Source organism: Triturus cristatus, chromosome 1_2 (assembly GCF_964204655.1).
Source record: "Triturus cristatus chromosome 1_2, aTriCri1.1, whole genome shotgun sequence".
NCBI lineage: Eukaryota > Metazoa > Chordata > Amphibia > Caudata > Salamandridae > Triturus > Triturus cristatus.
In genome coordinates, this window is record NC_140580.1 from 253624240 (window position 1) to 253639977 (window position 15738).

At 53.6% G+C, this 15738-nt stretch overlaps 1 protein-coding gene across 5 annotated transcripts in view; it reads right to left on the reverse strand.

Annotated features, from left to right (window-relative positions):
- The window catches only part of GBF1 (golgi brefeldin A resistant guanine nucleotide exchange factor 1), a 2300480-nt gene that overhangs the window by 490670 nt on the left and 1794072 nt on the right, over window positions 1–15738 (reverse strand). The gene's annotated exons all lie outside the window — the stretch shown is intronic.

Here is a 15738-nt window from a genome sequence, read left to right on the forward strand (position 1 = left end):
GCGCGCAGAGATACTGGACAAGAAAGTTTTCCGGGTCCAGTCTCACGCCTGGGGATAATTCTACGTTAAGGAATCTGCGGCTAGTAGTCTCTATCAGATGGCATTCGCACACTGTTCTCAAGAAAACAATTAAAGCGGAAAAAGAAGACCTGAAACAGGCCAGGACACGATCCGGATCCGCGTTGCACGCGGAAAAGAAGAAAGCTGACGTCAGCGCACCGTGGTGGGGCTTATGTGACCTGGCTGACGTCACGCCCACGGAGGACGTCAGGGCGGAGTCGCGAGGTGCCGCCCCCGGCGCGCAGAGATGCTGGGCAAGAAAGTTTTCCGGGTCCAGTCTCAAGCATGGGGATAATTCTACGTTAAGGAATCTGCGGCTAGTATTCTCTATCAGACTGCCAAGGTAATATTGCAGACTTTAGGACAAGTCGGCCACTGGACAGCTAAGAATGATTTTGTGCGAACGGGGAGCTGCGGAGGGGAGCGCACAGCGACGTGATCAGTGTGGGAATTACACGTAAACCTCCAAAAGGCACGAACTGTGTGAACACACTGCCCAACAGAAACAGCGTGAGTGTGGGTACTCTTGGACCATGGTGGGTAAGATCTCTTGGGGTATAGACCAGTGGCTGTGTCCGGTTTCGACTAGGGCTGCAGTGCGAGTGGAGGGCCACGTTGGAACACTTGGAGGAGCCCGCAGCCCACTGAAATGCTGCGCATCCACATTGACTGGCACCCTCCTGACAACTGGTTCGGCAGCACGGGCCAGGCTCTTGACTGCAAGTTGGTGTACTTACTCTGTGGCTGCAGTCGGGGCTGTGCAGACTTCCACAGGTCTCCGTCACTTGATTGGGAACCGGCGACAGAGACTCATCTCTGAGACGCACTGGTGCGATCGCGGATCCTATCGGCCGGCTGAAGCTGACGCATACTTACAGATGCCAGCGCCCAATCACCCCTGCTAGGCCGATATCAGCCATATAGCCTAGGGCGGCCACAGACTTGATGGCGCTGGTGCAGGGGCCCGAGGCACTGGAGCTGATGCAAGACTCAGGAGTGGCCAGACTTTACCCCCAATCTCCCTAACTAATGTCTCCTGGCCTCCACATCTTAAGGACTTCCCCCCGGGACTCTTTTCAAACAATTTCAGACAAGAATTGTAATGAGGGCCCCATTGATAGTGGGGCAGCAAACCTAGCAGTGTTGGCAGATGCCCGGTGGAGCTACCTAGGTAGCTATAGAGGAGATGGGCTGTGGATCATCCCCTCGGCCGTCACCTACCCAACCGTCTCTCCGTGGTGTCTCCTTCCTCCCCCGCCTTCCGATAAATCAGTTGGCTTGTTTGACTTTGTCTTTTTGGTTCTCCTGAATTACTTTCGCCCTTGCCGGTCTTTCCTGACCTAATCTTCATTCCAAACCCATTTTACTCTTCCCCTCTTCCTTCTAAACCCCATAGGTTATGTGTATATGTTGAGATATGCTCTAGTAATGAATATGCTACTTACCAGTATGCATCTGTTCTTGGCATGTAGGGCTGCTGACATTCATATCTGTGCATAGATCGCCGCCTAGTGTTGGGTCCGGATGTTTGCACGTTGTTGTCCTGGAAGAGTCTTCGAAGTATCCTGAGATAGGTGACTCCTCCCCTGGATCACAGTGCGCATGGGCATCCTCTCCATCCTCAGATTGTTTTTCGCCATTGTGGCAGTGATGGAGTAGATACAGAAAGTGATGACCATGCTTACAGTAATTCTGAGAGCTGCAGCTGCTACAGGCGCCGGGGAGGAGGGTGGGCGATATGAATGTCAGCAGCCCTACATGCCAAGAACAGATGCATACTGGTAAGTAGCATATTCAGTTCGAGGCATGTGGGCTGCTGAATTCATATCTGTGCATAGAATATATAGCAGTACCCTCTATTAGCGGCGGCCACCAGTGCCAGCTGCAGCGGTCTGAAAAAGAGTTTTGAGAACAGCCTGTCCTACAGCTGCCTGCTGTTTTGATTGCACATCTACACAATAGTGTTTGGTAAATGTATGTGTAGTGGACCAGGTGGCTGCTCTACATATATCATGCAAAGGAATGTTTCCCAGGAAAGCCATGGAGGCCCCTAACTTACGTGTTGAGTGGGCTCGTGGGGGAATCGTTAATGTGCGTTTAGCTTTTTGATAGCAAATTTGAATACATTTAACGATCCATCTGGCTATACCTGCTTTGGAGATGGCGTTACCTTTGTGGTGTGGGGCAAAGGCAACGAAAAGTTGTTTTGTTTTCCTGAAGACTTTAGTCCTGTCTATATAGTACATGAGGGCTCTCTTTACATCCAGTGTATGGAGTGCTCTTTCTGCGACAGTTTGTGGGTTTTGAAAGAAAACAGGCAGTTCAATAGTTTGATTCATGTGGAACTGCGATATCACCTTGGGCATGAATTTGGGGTTGGTACGTAGTACGACCCTGTTGGCGTGAACCTGTATGAATGGCTCTTGAACGGTTAGTGCCTGGAGTTCACTAACTCTCCTCAAAGAAGTGATCGCTACTAGGAAAGCTACTTTCCAGGTGAGGAATTGAATCTCGCATGAGTGTAGAGGTTCGAAGGGTGGACCCATCAGGCGTGTGAGGACCAAGTTGAGGTTCCACATTGGAGCTGGTGGGTGGCTTGGAGGAATTACTCGTTTGAGTCCTTCCAAGAATGCTTTGATGGCAGGCACTCTGAATAAAGAGAGGTGCTGCCTGTTCTGGAGATAGGCTGATATTGCGGTCAAATGGACACGTATTGAGGTGTATGCCAGATTGCATCGGTATAGGTGTAGGAGGTAACAAATAATGTTTTGGATGGATGCGTCTAGCGGGTTAATGTCATTGTTATTGCAATAAATTACGAACCTTTTCCATTTGGCTGCATAGCAAGCTCTGGTAGTGGGTCTTCTAGCTTCCTTAATGATGTCCATACAGTCAGGTGGCAGATTCAGGTAGCCAAACTCTAGGACTTCAGGAGCCAGATTGCCAGGTTCAGCTGTTGCGGATCTGGGTGCTGAATCTCTCCATGGTTCTGCGTCAAATGCGCGGGTTTGATCCGCAGCCTTTGATGCGGCACCACGGAAAGTTCGAGAAAGGTGGTGTACCATGGTTGGCGTGCCCATGTTGGAGCAACCAGGACGAGTGTCAGTGAGTGTTGTCTGAGTTTGCGCGCCACCAGCGGTATCAATGGTGCTGGGGGAAAAGCGTACGTAAATCTGCCGGACCAGTTCATCCATATCGCATTGCCCTGCGACTGCGGATGTGGGAACCTGGCGGCAAAGCTTTGGCAGTTTGCGTTTTCGCTTGTGGCGAATAGGTCTATCTCTGGATGACCCCACTGCTGGAAGTACGGTTGGAGTACTGATGGGTGTAACTCCCACTCGTGCATCTGGTGGCTGTGTCTGCTGAGCAGATCCGCCATCTGGTTGTCCTTGCCGGGGAGGTGTTCCGCCATGAGGAACATGTTCCTCTGAATGGCCCACTTCCACATGCTCTGAGCCAGATGAGACAACTGTGGAGAGTGTGTTCCTCCCTGCTTTTGTATGTAGTACATGGCGGTCATGTTGTCCGTCCGGATCAACACGACTTTGTTGCACAAGTGTACTTTGAATGCTTTCATTGCTAGGAAGATTGCCATTAGTTCCAGAAGGTTGATGTGCATCTTCTTTTGTTGTATTGTCCATAGTCCCTGCACTGTGTAATTGAGTACATGAGCTCCCCATCCCTGGAGAGACGCGTCCGCTGTCAGTATTATTTGTGGAACTGGCTCTTGGAACGGTCGGCCCTTGCAAAGGTTTTGTGGATTCCACCAATGCAGAGAGTTGTATGCCCGACCGCTCACCAACACTAGGTCTTTTAGTTGCCCGTGAGCCTGATTCCATTGACGTGCTAAGCACTCCTGAAGCGGGCGCATATGTAGTCTCGCGTGTGGGACTATGAAGATGCAGGAGGCCATCATGCCTATCAACTGCATGAACACTCGCGCAGGAAGGGAGTGTTGGGGTTTGAACTTGGAAATCAGCATTTGCATGCTGTTGATCCTCACTAAATTTGGCTGAGCTGTGGCCGCCAGAGTGTCTATGGTCGCACCTAGGTACTGTTGTACGTGTGCGGGTTGGAGATGTGATTTTGGGTAATTTAGTGAGAACCCCAGACTGTGAAGAAGGTGAATGGTGTGGGACATGTGGCTGGCACATTGCTGGGCTGACTTTGCCTGAACAAGCCAGTCGTCCAGGTAAGGGTAGACGTGAATGTGTTGCCTCCGTAGATGTGCAGCCACAGTAGCTAGGCACTTTGTGAAAACTCTGGGTGCTGTTGTCACGCCGAAGGGAAGAACCTTGAATTGGTAGTGCTGCCCTTGAACAGTGAACCTGAGATATTTCCTGTGTGAGGGGTGAATGGGTATGTGGAAATACGCATCTTTGAGGTCTAGCGTGGCCAGGAAGTCTCCCTGTTTGAGCAGCGGGAGGACTTGTTGTAGGGTGAGCATGTGGAAATGCTCTGAGAGAATGTAGCGGTTGAGGGGTCTCAGGTCTAGTATAGGTCTGAGTGACCAGTCCTTTTTTGGTATTAAGAAGTACAGGGAGTACACCCCCGTGCCATGCTCGTGGACGGGTACGACCTCTATTGCGCCTTTTTCCAGCATACTTAGCACTTCCTGCTGTAATAGCGCTAAGTGCTCTGAGGACATAGGACGGTGTTTTGGCGGTATTGTGGGTGGAGTGGAGGTTAATTCTAGGCAGTAACCGTGTTTGATAATATCTTTGACCCACCTGTCCGTGGTGATGGTCTTCCACGTGGACAGGAACCTTTGTAGCCTTCCCCCGACAGGTGTTATGTGGTCGGGAGGAAGGGAGAGGGCGTCACTGTTTGTTCTTGGGGGAGGACCTGGTATTGCCGTATCCGCATCCTCTGCCCTTTGTGCTGGAGCCACGATACCCACCCCGGGTGTTTTTATCGTAGGTACTTTGTGTGTTGCCCTTGTTGTAGGTTTGCTGTGACCCCTGTCCTCTGCCTGCTCCTCTATTTCCGGGGCGACGAAAGGAGCCACTCCGAAAGGTCTGCGTTTGGAGAGCCCCCATGGACTTTGCAGTGTCTGTGTCCTTTTTTATTTTTTCTAAGGTGGTGTCAACTTCAGGCCCGAATAAGTAGTCGGGGTTGACCGGCTGATTGAGGATGTTATTTTGAACATCAGGTTTGAATCCGGAGATTCGTAACCAGGCGTGTCGTCGTAGCATGACGCTGGTGTTTATTGCTCTGGCAGCCGTATCTGCGGCATCCAGTGCACACTTAATGGATGCGTTAGTGAGGAGTTGTCCCTCCCTGATGAGGATCTCTGCTCCCTCTTTGTATTGGTCAGGGAGATGTTGGAGTAGGGTTTCTAATGTGTCATAGTGTGCGCGATCGTAGCGAGCTAGGAGCGCCTGGGTATTGGCAATACGCCATATGTTAGCTGTCTGGGCTGCAACCCGTTTGCCGGAGGTCTCTAGCACCTTGGACTCTTTGTCCGGGGGAGGAGCATCCCCAGTTGTTTGCGAGTGCGCCCGTTTGCGAGCATTTGCGACTACGATGGAATCCAGAGGCAACTGGCCTCTAATGTACGTAGGGTCCCCAGGCGCCGACCTATATTTCTTGTCGATCCTGGGGTTTATTACTCTTGCCCTGGTGGGTTCTTTGAAAATGTCCTTTGCTGGTTTGAGGACACCTTTCAACATGGGTAGAGTTTTGATATTCCTTTCTGAGGATGCGAAAGTATCCATTAGAAAATCGTCCTCGATTGTGTCAGAGTGGAGTTGCACACCATGATTTTCCGCAGCACGTTCAATTAGGGCGTTGAATGCGGCAGTGTCCTCTGTGGGAGAAGTTTTTGCGCCATATAGCTGCGTGTCCTGTGTATCCATAGGTGCACCTGTGTCTACAGGGTCATCCCAAGCCTGGTCAGGGTCCTGTTGGCCTTCAGGGTCCATCTCTCTGGGGTAGGGGACGTCGTCACCCATATAGTCCTCCAAAACGTCGGTTTCGGAGTGTGTCGGAGAGAAGGACTGTGGATCTGGGTAGGAGGTATGGAGACGTTCGTAAAGAACTGGTTCCGAATCCGCTGGCAGCTTTTTCTTTAGCGGGATCCGGTAGGAGTCCAAAGCGTGTTCAGAAGATATTCTCCGCTTGTGGAGCATAATTCTGCCGGTGTCGGCATCGATGACGTGGGACGGTGACGTCTCCGTAGGGGAGCGTTCGGCAGGTGTGATCCTAGTTTGGGTGACAAGAGTTCTTATTTCAAACATTTTGGGCGCCGTGGATGGTGGCAGGCCAAAAGTGATATGGGGTGGTGCTGGAGAAGCTTTTTGAGCTTTTTTCGGCTCGGGGCCCGACGTGTCCTGGAGGGCTGCCTTTTCTTTGATGCGTTGCAAGGACGCTGCAACTTGTCGCACCTGGAGCGCCGACGGTTGTTTGGCGCCGAGCGTTTCTGTAGAGGCAGGCGTGGGCGTCTTCGGGGCCACGGGGTCATCGAGCCGAGGAGAGGTAGTAGCCGTCGACGGCGTCGATGATTGGGCCTTAGGTGCTGCTTTCGAAGTGGTGTGCGACGCAGCGGCCATTTTGACCTTCGTGGCCGGAGCCGATTGTTTTGGTGCCGGGGCGGTTTGTCGGTACCGATGGCCTTTTTCCGTGTGTCGGCGCCGACGTCGGCTGCTGCGAGTTCGGCACCGAAGTCCCGTTTGGTGCGGTCGGTGCCGACGGGTTTTGCTGGCGTCGAAGGTGTAGTGGGCTTCGATCCGACCAGTGTCACTTTCAGTTTCGGTTTCTTTGGAACCGACACGACTTTTGGTTTCGGTTTCGAAGAAGGGAAACCAGTCGTTTTGGCTCCTAATGGCTGTCGCTGAATGTCCGAGGCCGGGCCCGAAGAACTGCGGGATAGGTCTTGGGTAAGGCCCGAAGGCGATCCCTCGACCGGAGCCATAGACTGACGCACTGGGATATCCTCCGTCTGTACGGGTAGGCCTTGCTCGTCACCGGAGCCACTTTCTTCGGCCCCTAAGGCCTCATCGTAGTCTCCTACCTCGGTGTCGTCTTCATCCCTGTGAAAGAGTTGTTCTTCGATGTCTTCCGATCCGGAATCGTGTTCGGAAGCGGGGCTGGAGGGTAGGTTCTCCACGCCTTCCACATCTTCATCCTCGGCGCTGAAGATGTTGGTCGGGGCCGGTGCCGCTTGCTGCGCTTCAAGTCTCGCTGCTAGTCGATTCCGGAGAGTGTTTTTGGATCGGAATCGGGCACAGGCCATACATGTGGATTCGTCGTGATCCGGTGAAAGGCATTTGTTGCACACCGGGTGGACGTCGACATGGGGATATTTCGCATTGCAAACAGGACACCGCTTGAATGGTGTCCTCGATTCCATCGTCGATGGTGTCGATTGTCGATGCGAAAAAGTTGTTTTTGAAGTTAGTAAACTAACAAGTAACTGTCGATACCGATCGGAAACAGTACCGACGCGAACTAAAGGCCTTTTGGCCTGAAAAACGTTTTTCCTAACTTGAGTCAAGATAAGCACATCCGAACCCAATGGCGGAAAAAAACAATCTGAGGATGGAGAGGATGCCCATGCGCACTGTGGTCCAGGGGAGGAGTCACCTATCTCAGGATACTTCGAAGACTCTTCCAGGACAACAACGTGCAAACATCCGGACCCAACACTAGGCGGCGATCTATGCACAGATATGAATTCAGCAGCCCACATGCCTCGAACCTCATGTTACTGTGTAACACTCCTGTAACTGACGTAATTTTGTAACTCGCTAATCCTCATGTGAAGCGCTTTGATAACTCCGGGTCTAGCCAGCACTATATAAAACTCTGCAAATAAATACATTAGGCTGAAAGCTGTTAACGGTCATCTCTCAATCTCCACGTATAAAGACGAAGCCATTTCTGGTTCAGATGTAGAACACTGACCTGCTCATGCTCAACAGCTCTTGATACCAGGTTCTCTATGCCCAATCTAGTTCCACAAGAATAACTTGGGCACGGTCGTTCCTTATCATCTTGAGAACTCTGGGCAGGAGTTACACTGGACAAAATGCATACAGAAGCCCGAAGCTCCATTCGAGATGAAAAGAGTCTCTGAGCGAGCTCAGCCTTGAGAACTCCAGTATGCAAAACTGCTGACATTGAGCGTTCTCTGCAGAGACCGACAGATCTAACGAAGGATCTCCCCACTCCTGTGAGAGAATTTGCACCACCTAAATATGGAGATGACATTTGCGATCCACTAGGCATCAACGGTTGGGCTCACCCATTGTGGAATTCAGAAAGCCCGCCTGGTGTTGAACCACTAGGGATATGCCCTGATGTTCCAGCCATGTCAAAAGGTGCTAGATCTCTTGACAAATGGTCCACGACCCCACCCACCACACAGGTTATTATTTGTGTAACGATATATCTGTAAGAGACATTAGTTAGTGATAGATTTCTTACCTTCGAATATCCCCAGGCGTCAGACTGGATACGTAAAGTTTTTGTAGCAGTACCCCTGCACGTCAGCAGGTGCCGTCGTACGGCTCCGCGTCCGTCGCTGGCGTCGTAAGCACCAAAATGACGTCATGGAGACTACTTAGGCGCCACCCATGCGCGCTGACATCAGTTGTGTACACGACTTTCCGCGCCAGGAACGCAGACCCATGCAAGAAATTGACCACTGGTGCCATGAAACTAGGGCCCTAAAAAGGGGGATGACCTTAACCCTAGAAATCAGTTCGCAGAAGGGGGAGGATGGGTGGGGCGGTAAGGAATCTATCATTGACTAATGTCTCTTACAGATATATCGTTGTGAGAAGTTGGCCTGATATATGATGTCACTAGTTCTAGTGTACACCTTGTATCAGTCCAAACAACCCTTATGGTGATTGGTTGTAAAGTCACTCTGCCTTCAGGATTGTTAAGGCCTGCCATAGGAGTGACTGATAGGTTACCCATGTGTCTATATATAATGTAGGTATAGGAATACTACACCTAAGCAAGGGGTGATTACACGACCTTGCCCCAGCTGAGTGATCAGCCAGTTGTGTCATAATGGAAGGCCAGCCAGGGGTGGCATAATACATGCTGCAGCCCCTGGTAGGCCTAGGGTACACCTATGCCCTGGGTACCTAAGGTACACTGTACAGGGCCCTAGAAGGTGATCCTTACCAATTGGGTTATGTACCTAAAGTACATAGTATGAATTTAGAGAGAGAACAGCTGGGCTGTGGGTCTGATTAGCAGGCCCACAGCCACATCTAAGTCGAAAACCAGTGAAGCAAAAGCAAAAAGTGGGGGTGAACATAGAAAGCAGACCCTACTCTCCTACAATCGTTACACAAGTAGTAACTTGTGCATCTGAAAGAGACAAGTAAGTGATAGATTCCTTACCTTAGAATAGATAACACAGCAATACCAACCCCGGTGGTGGGTCTGCGAATAGATTACACCAGAAAGTCACGGAGAGCAGAACGGCCAAAGAAGCGGTCTCTCCGGACCTGACTGTCAAGGTAGTAATGCTTGGTAAACGTGTGCAGCGAGGCCCACGTTGCTGCCTGACAAATGTCCTGCAAGGGGACACCGCGTCCCAAGTCAGTAGTGGCGGACATTGCCCTGGTAGAATGGGCATGCAGCTCCACAGGAGGCTCCTTCTTAGCCAACGAGTAACAGGCCTTAATGCAGAGAACGACCCACCGAGAGATGGCTCGTTTGTGCACAGCCCGACCTCTCTTGGCGCCCACGTAGCCAACAAAGAGCTGGTCATCCACCTGGAACTGTCGTGTGCGCTGCAGGTAGAACGAGGGCGCATGTTTTGGGTCCAGACGGTGGAGCCTCTCTTCCTCTTTCGAAGGATGCGGAGGTGGAAAGAATGTGGGCAATGGGATGGTCTGCCCGATGTGGAAGGGCGTGGCAACCTTTGCCAAAAAAGAAGGACGGGTCCTCAAAACCATCTTGTCCAAATGAACAGAAAGGAAAGGAGATTTGGAACAAAGAGCCTGGAGCTCACTCACTCTTCTGGCAGAGGTGATAGCTACCAGGAAAGCCGTCTTCAGAGTGAGAAGACGTAAAGGACAGGTATGAAGGGGCTCGAAGGGAGCGCACATCAGATGTGTCAAGACAAGGTTTAAGCCCCATTGAGGCATTATGAACGGCACAGGGGGAAACTTGTGCGCAATGCCTCTGAGGAAACAGATAACAACCGGAGACTTAAAAAGAGAAGGCTGATCTGGAAGCCGGAAAAAGGCGGAGATGGCCGAAAGATAACCTTGGATAGTGCCCAGAGCAGAGCTCTGCTGGGCCACAGAAAAAAGGAACAGAAGGACTTCAGAAAGAGAGGCGGAAAGGGGATCCACAGCCTTAGCAGTGCACCATGCCACAAACTTGTTCCACCCGCAGGCGTATACCGTCTTAGTGGAGGGACGCCTGGCTGCCAGAATGACATCACAGACGTCGGGAGGAAGATCGAAAGCTGTCAACTGTCGCCGGTCAATCTCCATGCATGGAGGTGGAGGCTGGACAGGTTCGGGTGGAGGACTGTCCCCTGCTGCTGCGACAGAAGATCCTCCCGAAGAGGCAGTCGGATCGGGGGATCGATCGCCATGCTGAGTAGCTCGGGATACCAGTACCTTCGTGCCCAATCCGGAGCCACAAGGATGACTTTAGCCCAGTCGCGCCGAATCGTCTTCAGCACTCCGAGCAGAAGTGGTATAGGCGGAAAGGTGTACAACAGACCGCAACTCCACTCGCAACGAAAAGAGTCGCCGAGCGAGTGCCGCCTTGGAAATTCCAACGCGCAGAACTGATGACATTGCGCGTTCTCGTCGGTGGCGAATAGATCTAACCAAGGCTCTCCCCACTGCAGAAAGAGACCTTGCGTCACGTCCGAGTGCAGCCGCCATTTGTGATCCATCAAGCAGCGGCGGCTGAGTCCATCCGCCCTGGCGTTCAGAGAACCTGCCAGGTGTTGAACCACCAAGGTAATGCCCTGATGTTCCAGCCATGTCCAGAGGCGCAGAGCCTCCTGACATAGGGTCCAGCACCCCACCCCGCCCGGTTTGTTGCAATACCACATGGCGGTGGAGTTGTCCGTCAACACCTGCACCACACTTCCCCGGACAGAGGGAAGGAATGCTTTCAGTGCAAGCCGGATCGCCTGAAGCTCCAAGAGGTTGATATGGAGCCGGGACTCCGCCGGAGACCAGAGTCCTCTGATCTCCGCCTCTCCCAAGTGGCCTCCCCATCCCAGGAGGTACGCATCCGTCACCACTGTGTGCTCCGGTTGGGGAAGGGAGAGGGATCTGCCATTGTCCCAATCGCGATTCGTGACCCACCACCCCAATTGTCGTGTAGTGCCCTCCGAGATCTGGACATGATCGGACAGGTGGCCCTGATGTTGCGCCCACTGGAACTTCAGGTCCACTGCAGAGCCCGCATGTGCCATGTGGCATATGTCACCAGCAGGATGCAGGAGGCCATCAGGCCCAGAAGGCGGAGGGTCATCCTGACCGAAACCCGGGACAGAGGCTGAAAGATCGGAATCATAGCTTGAGTATCCCGGACTCGCTGCTCGGGAGGATAAACGCAAAACAGCATCGAATACCCCACCCTGTTTGTTGCAATACCACATGGCGGTGGTGTTGTCCGTGAACACCTGCACCACGCTTCCCCGGACAGAGGGAAGGAATGCCATCAGTGCAAGTCGGAGCGCCCAAAACTCCAACAGATTGATATGGAGCCGGGACTCTGCTGGAGGCCAGAGGCCTCTGATCTCCGCTTCTCCCAAGTGGCCTCCCCATCCCAGGAGGGACGCATCTGTCGCCACTGTGTGCTCCGGTTGGGGAAGGGAGAGGGATCTGTCATTGACCCAATCGCGATTCGTGAGCCACCACTGCAATTGCCGTGCAGTGCCCTCCGAGATCTGGACATGATCGGATAGGTTGCACTGATGCTGTGCCCACTGGAACTTCAGGTCCCACTGCAGAGCTCGCATATGCCATCTGGCATGTGTCACTAGCAGGAGGCCATCAGGCCCAGAAGCCGGAGGGTCATCCTGACTGAAACCCGGGAGAGAGGCACAAAGATCGGAATCATAGCCTGAATATCCTTGACTCGCTACTCGGGAGGATAAACCCGAAACAGCGTTGAATCCAGAACCGCTCTGATGAAGGGGAGCTTCTGAGAGGGACTCAGTGCGACTTCGGCACGTTGATGGCGAACCCCAGCAAATGCAGGTGGTCGGCCGTAGCCTGAAGGTTGATGACTGCCTGGGGCGAGCCCGCCTTTAACAACCAGTCGTCGAGGTTGGGGAAGACTGACACCCCCGACCTGCGCAGATGAGCTGCAACCACGGCCATCACCTTCTTGAACACCTGAGGGGTGCTGGTAAAGCTGAAGAGGAGCACGGCAAACTGAAAATGCTCCAGGCCTACCGTGAACCCCAGATAACGCCGGCAGGACGGGGATGTGAAAATATGCGTCCTGCAAGTCCAAAGCTACCATCCAGTCTCCATGGTCGAGAGCAGTCAGGACCTGAGCCAGAGTCAGCATTTTGAACTTCTCCTTCCGGAGGAAGCAGCAATTGACGTTCCGGAGTTTCACAATGGGGCGCAGGCCCCCTTTGTCCTTCAGGGCCGAGGCTTCCTGCTGGAGGAGTACCAAGTGATTCTCCGAAATGAGGTGGCACCGAGGTGGCATGGCCGGAGGGGAAGACAGAAAGGGAAGGGAGTAACCCCTGCGGATGATCTGCAACACCCACTTGTCCGATGTGAAATCGCGCCAGAGGGGGAGGTGGTGGCGGATCCTGCCACCCACCGGCGTGGGGTGCTCCACAAAACTCAGATTAAGAAGGTTTGGAGATAGAAGCAGTGGGGGCGGAGGTAGATTGACCCCCACCCTGATTCCCAGACCCGCCCCAGCGGAAACCGCGTCCGAACGGAGGTTGGTTGTGCACAGGCTTGCTGAAGGAACGTGCCTGGGCGCCTCTGCCGTGGCCACGAAAGGAAAGAAAACCAGGAGTGGGCGGGCTCTTTGCAGAAAGACCCAAGGACTTGGTCGTGGCTCGCAAGTACTTAAAATGCTCCAGTGCACTGTTGGCCTTATCGCCAAACAGGCGAGTGCCATCAAAGGGCATGTCTAGGAGCGAGCTCTGAACATCAGGCGAGAACCCGGTGGATCTTAGGCAGGCGTGGCGACGAAGCGCCACCATCGTAGAAATCGGCCTGCCAAGTGAGTCAGCGGTGTCCAAACCACACCGAATGGCGAACTTAGCCGCATCCTTACCCTCAGCAAGTGCTTGGGATAGCATAGCGTGGACCACCTGAGAAACCGTATCCCACACCGCGTGGGAGTAGCGGACCAATAAGCAGGCGGTGTTCACCGACCGCAGCCCCAAGCTGGCCAAAGAGAACAACAGCTTCCTGAACTGTTCCAGATGAGTAGTCAGAAACGCGGGGTCACCAGGCACCGGGAGATGACGCCTGGCGACATTCTTATCCACAGGAGACCCTGTGGCCGGCCTCGACCAAGAGCCCAACAAGACGTCAGTGAGGGCGTCGTTGAAGGGAAGCAGGGGCTAAGACGAAGTAGATGCCGTCTGGAGCACCTCAGTGAGAAGATTAGTTTTGAGGGCCACCATAGGAAGATCGAGGTTGAGGACCTCAGCAGCCCGACGGAGCACCATCGTGTAGGAGGCGCCCTCCTCCATGGTAGGCGGGGGAGAGGCAAACCCTGGGTCAGAAGAGAAATTGAGGTCGCCGGCGTCCTCCAAGTCGTCCACCCAGTCCTGCTCAGAGTCACACTGACGGGCAAGAGGGTCCTTGGACCCCTCCCAGTCATCCTCCACCTCAGTTGCAGGGGGAACAGACCGCGGCGGCGGAAACGGCGCCGTGAACGGTGCCGGGCAGGGCCGAGCCGGCGCCGTGTCTCCATGCAAATCCCAGGTAAGAACGAAATGGTCCTGGAACCGGGACAAGGGCGGCACAAACGGCACCCACTGCGGCACCAGAGGTGCAGCCGAGGGTGGTGCTGGGGCTGGAAGCGCTGGACCTCGTGGCGCCGGGGCTGGAGCCAACGGCGCAGGATCCTGTGGCGCCGAAGCTGGATCCGCTGGCGGTGCCGACGGCCCAACAGGATCTGGACACGGGACCGCGGGGCCTGAAGGCGCTCCGGCGGGAGCCCGAGGCCTAAAAAGGCGGTCCATGGTGGCAAGAAACTCTTGCACCTGTTCGGGAGTCGCAGACGGACCCGGGTAAGGCGGGTAGGCCGCAGGACTCCCTGGCTCCAAAGGAGCCGCAGGGGAAGAACCACTGTCCTCCTCGTTTGCATCCAAGGACCGGCGGGGGGACATCGGAGAGCGAACAATCTTCTTCGACTTCTTTTTATGTCGTCGCTTACCGGAATCAGAGGGCGAAGACTTGGAGCCCGAGGAGCGACGACTGCAGCACCGCGAGCGTTCCCGGGAACGGTCCCTGGACCTGGAACAGCATTGGGACGAGTGCCGGGCTTCCAGCAGCTTCCGGCGCCGCTCCCTCAAGGCCTTCGGGGCCATGGCCCGACAGTCCCGGGAGTCGTGGTCAGTCTCCATGCAGTAGAGGCAAACATCGTGGAGGTGGGGGTCCGCCACAGACATATTGTGACGGCAGGCCCCACAAGACTTAAATCCAGGCATCCCTACGTGCACCAGGAGAAAAAAGGGGAAAGACAAAAGTCTCAAAAGTGTAGTCAAAAGTGACTAAGGTACGTGCTCAAACCGGATCTGCGCTTGGCGCGGAAAAAGAAAGAACAGACGTCAGCGCGCATGGGTGGCGGCTAAGAAGTCTCCGTGACGTCATCTCGGCACTAGCGATGCCAGCGACGGACACAGAGCCGCACAACGCCACCTACTGACGCGCAGGGGTACTGCTACAAAAACTTTCCCGATACAGTCTGACGCCTGGGGATATTCTAAGGTAAGGAATCTATCACTAACGTGTCTCTTTCAGATTTGTTTGTTGCAGTACCACATGGCAGTGGTGTTACAGAAGACATGGCTTGGCAGTTCGGGGCAGACCGTTCCCATGAGGCACAGGGTCAAGACTGATTTCCATATAGCTGGGTCTGAACTGAGGTGGCGAAGTGAGCTAAAGAAAGCTAAAGAAAGATTCAACCTAGCTCTGTGACTGGGGGTGAGTGTCTGAAAAGTTTCAGCGCTCCATCCATTATCTCCTTGTGTTTGCTTTGTTTGCCCTAAGATGGCAGGGTATGCCCTGACCTTGCTCACTTTGCCACGGGATTCAAGCTAGCCTGGCCAATGAAGGGTGTTACCCAGAAACCGGACCCAGGATGCTTTTATCTGGTTCAGGGAAGACCTGGCTTGGCAGTGCGGGCTGGACTGTTCCCATGAGGCACAGGGTCACGACTGATTTGCATATAGCTGGGTCTGAACGGAGGTGACGAAGTGAGCTAAAGAATGATCATGGATTCAACCTAGATCTGTGACAGGGGGTGAGTGTCTGAAAAGTTTCAGCGCTCCATCCATCATCTCCTTGTGTTTGCTTTCAAACACCTGTACCAGCCCTACCTTGATTGAAGGAATAAAAGTTCACATGTAAGTGCATCACCCAAAGCTCCAACAGATTGATATAGAGCCTGGATTCCCCGAAGACCAGAGTCCTCTGGTCTCCACCTCTCCCAGATGGCAGCAAAACACCAGGAGTGACACATTTCTCACTA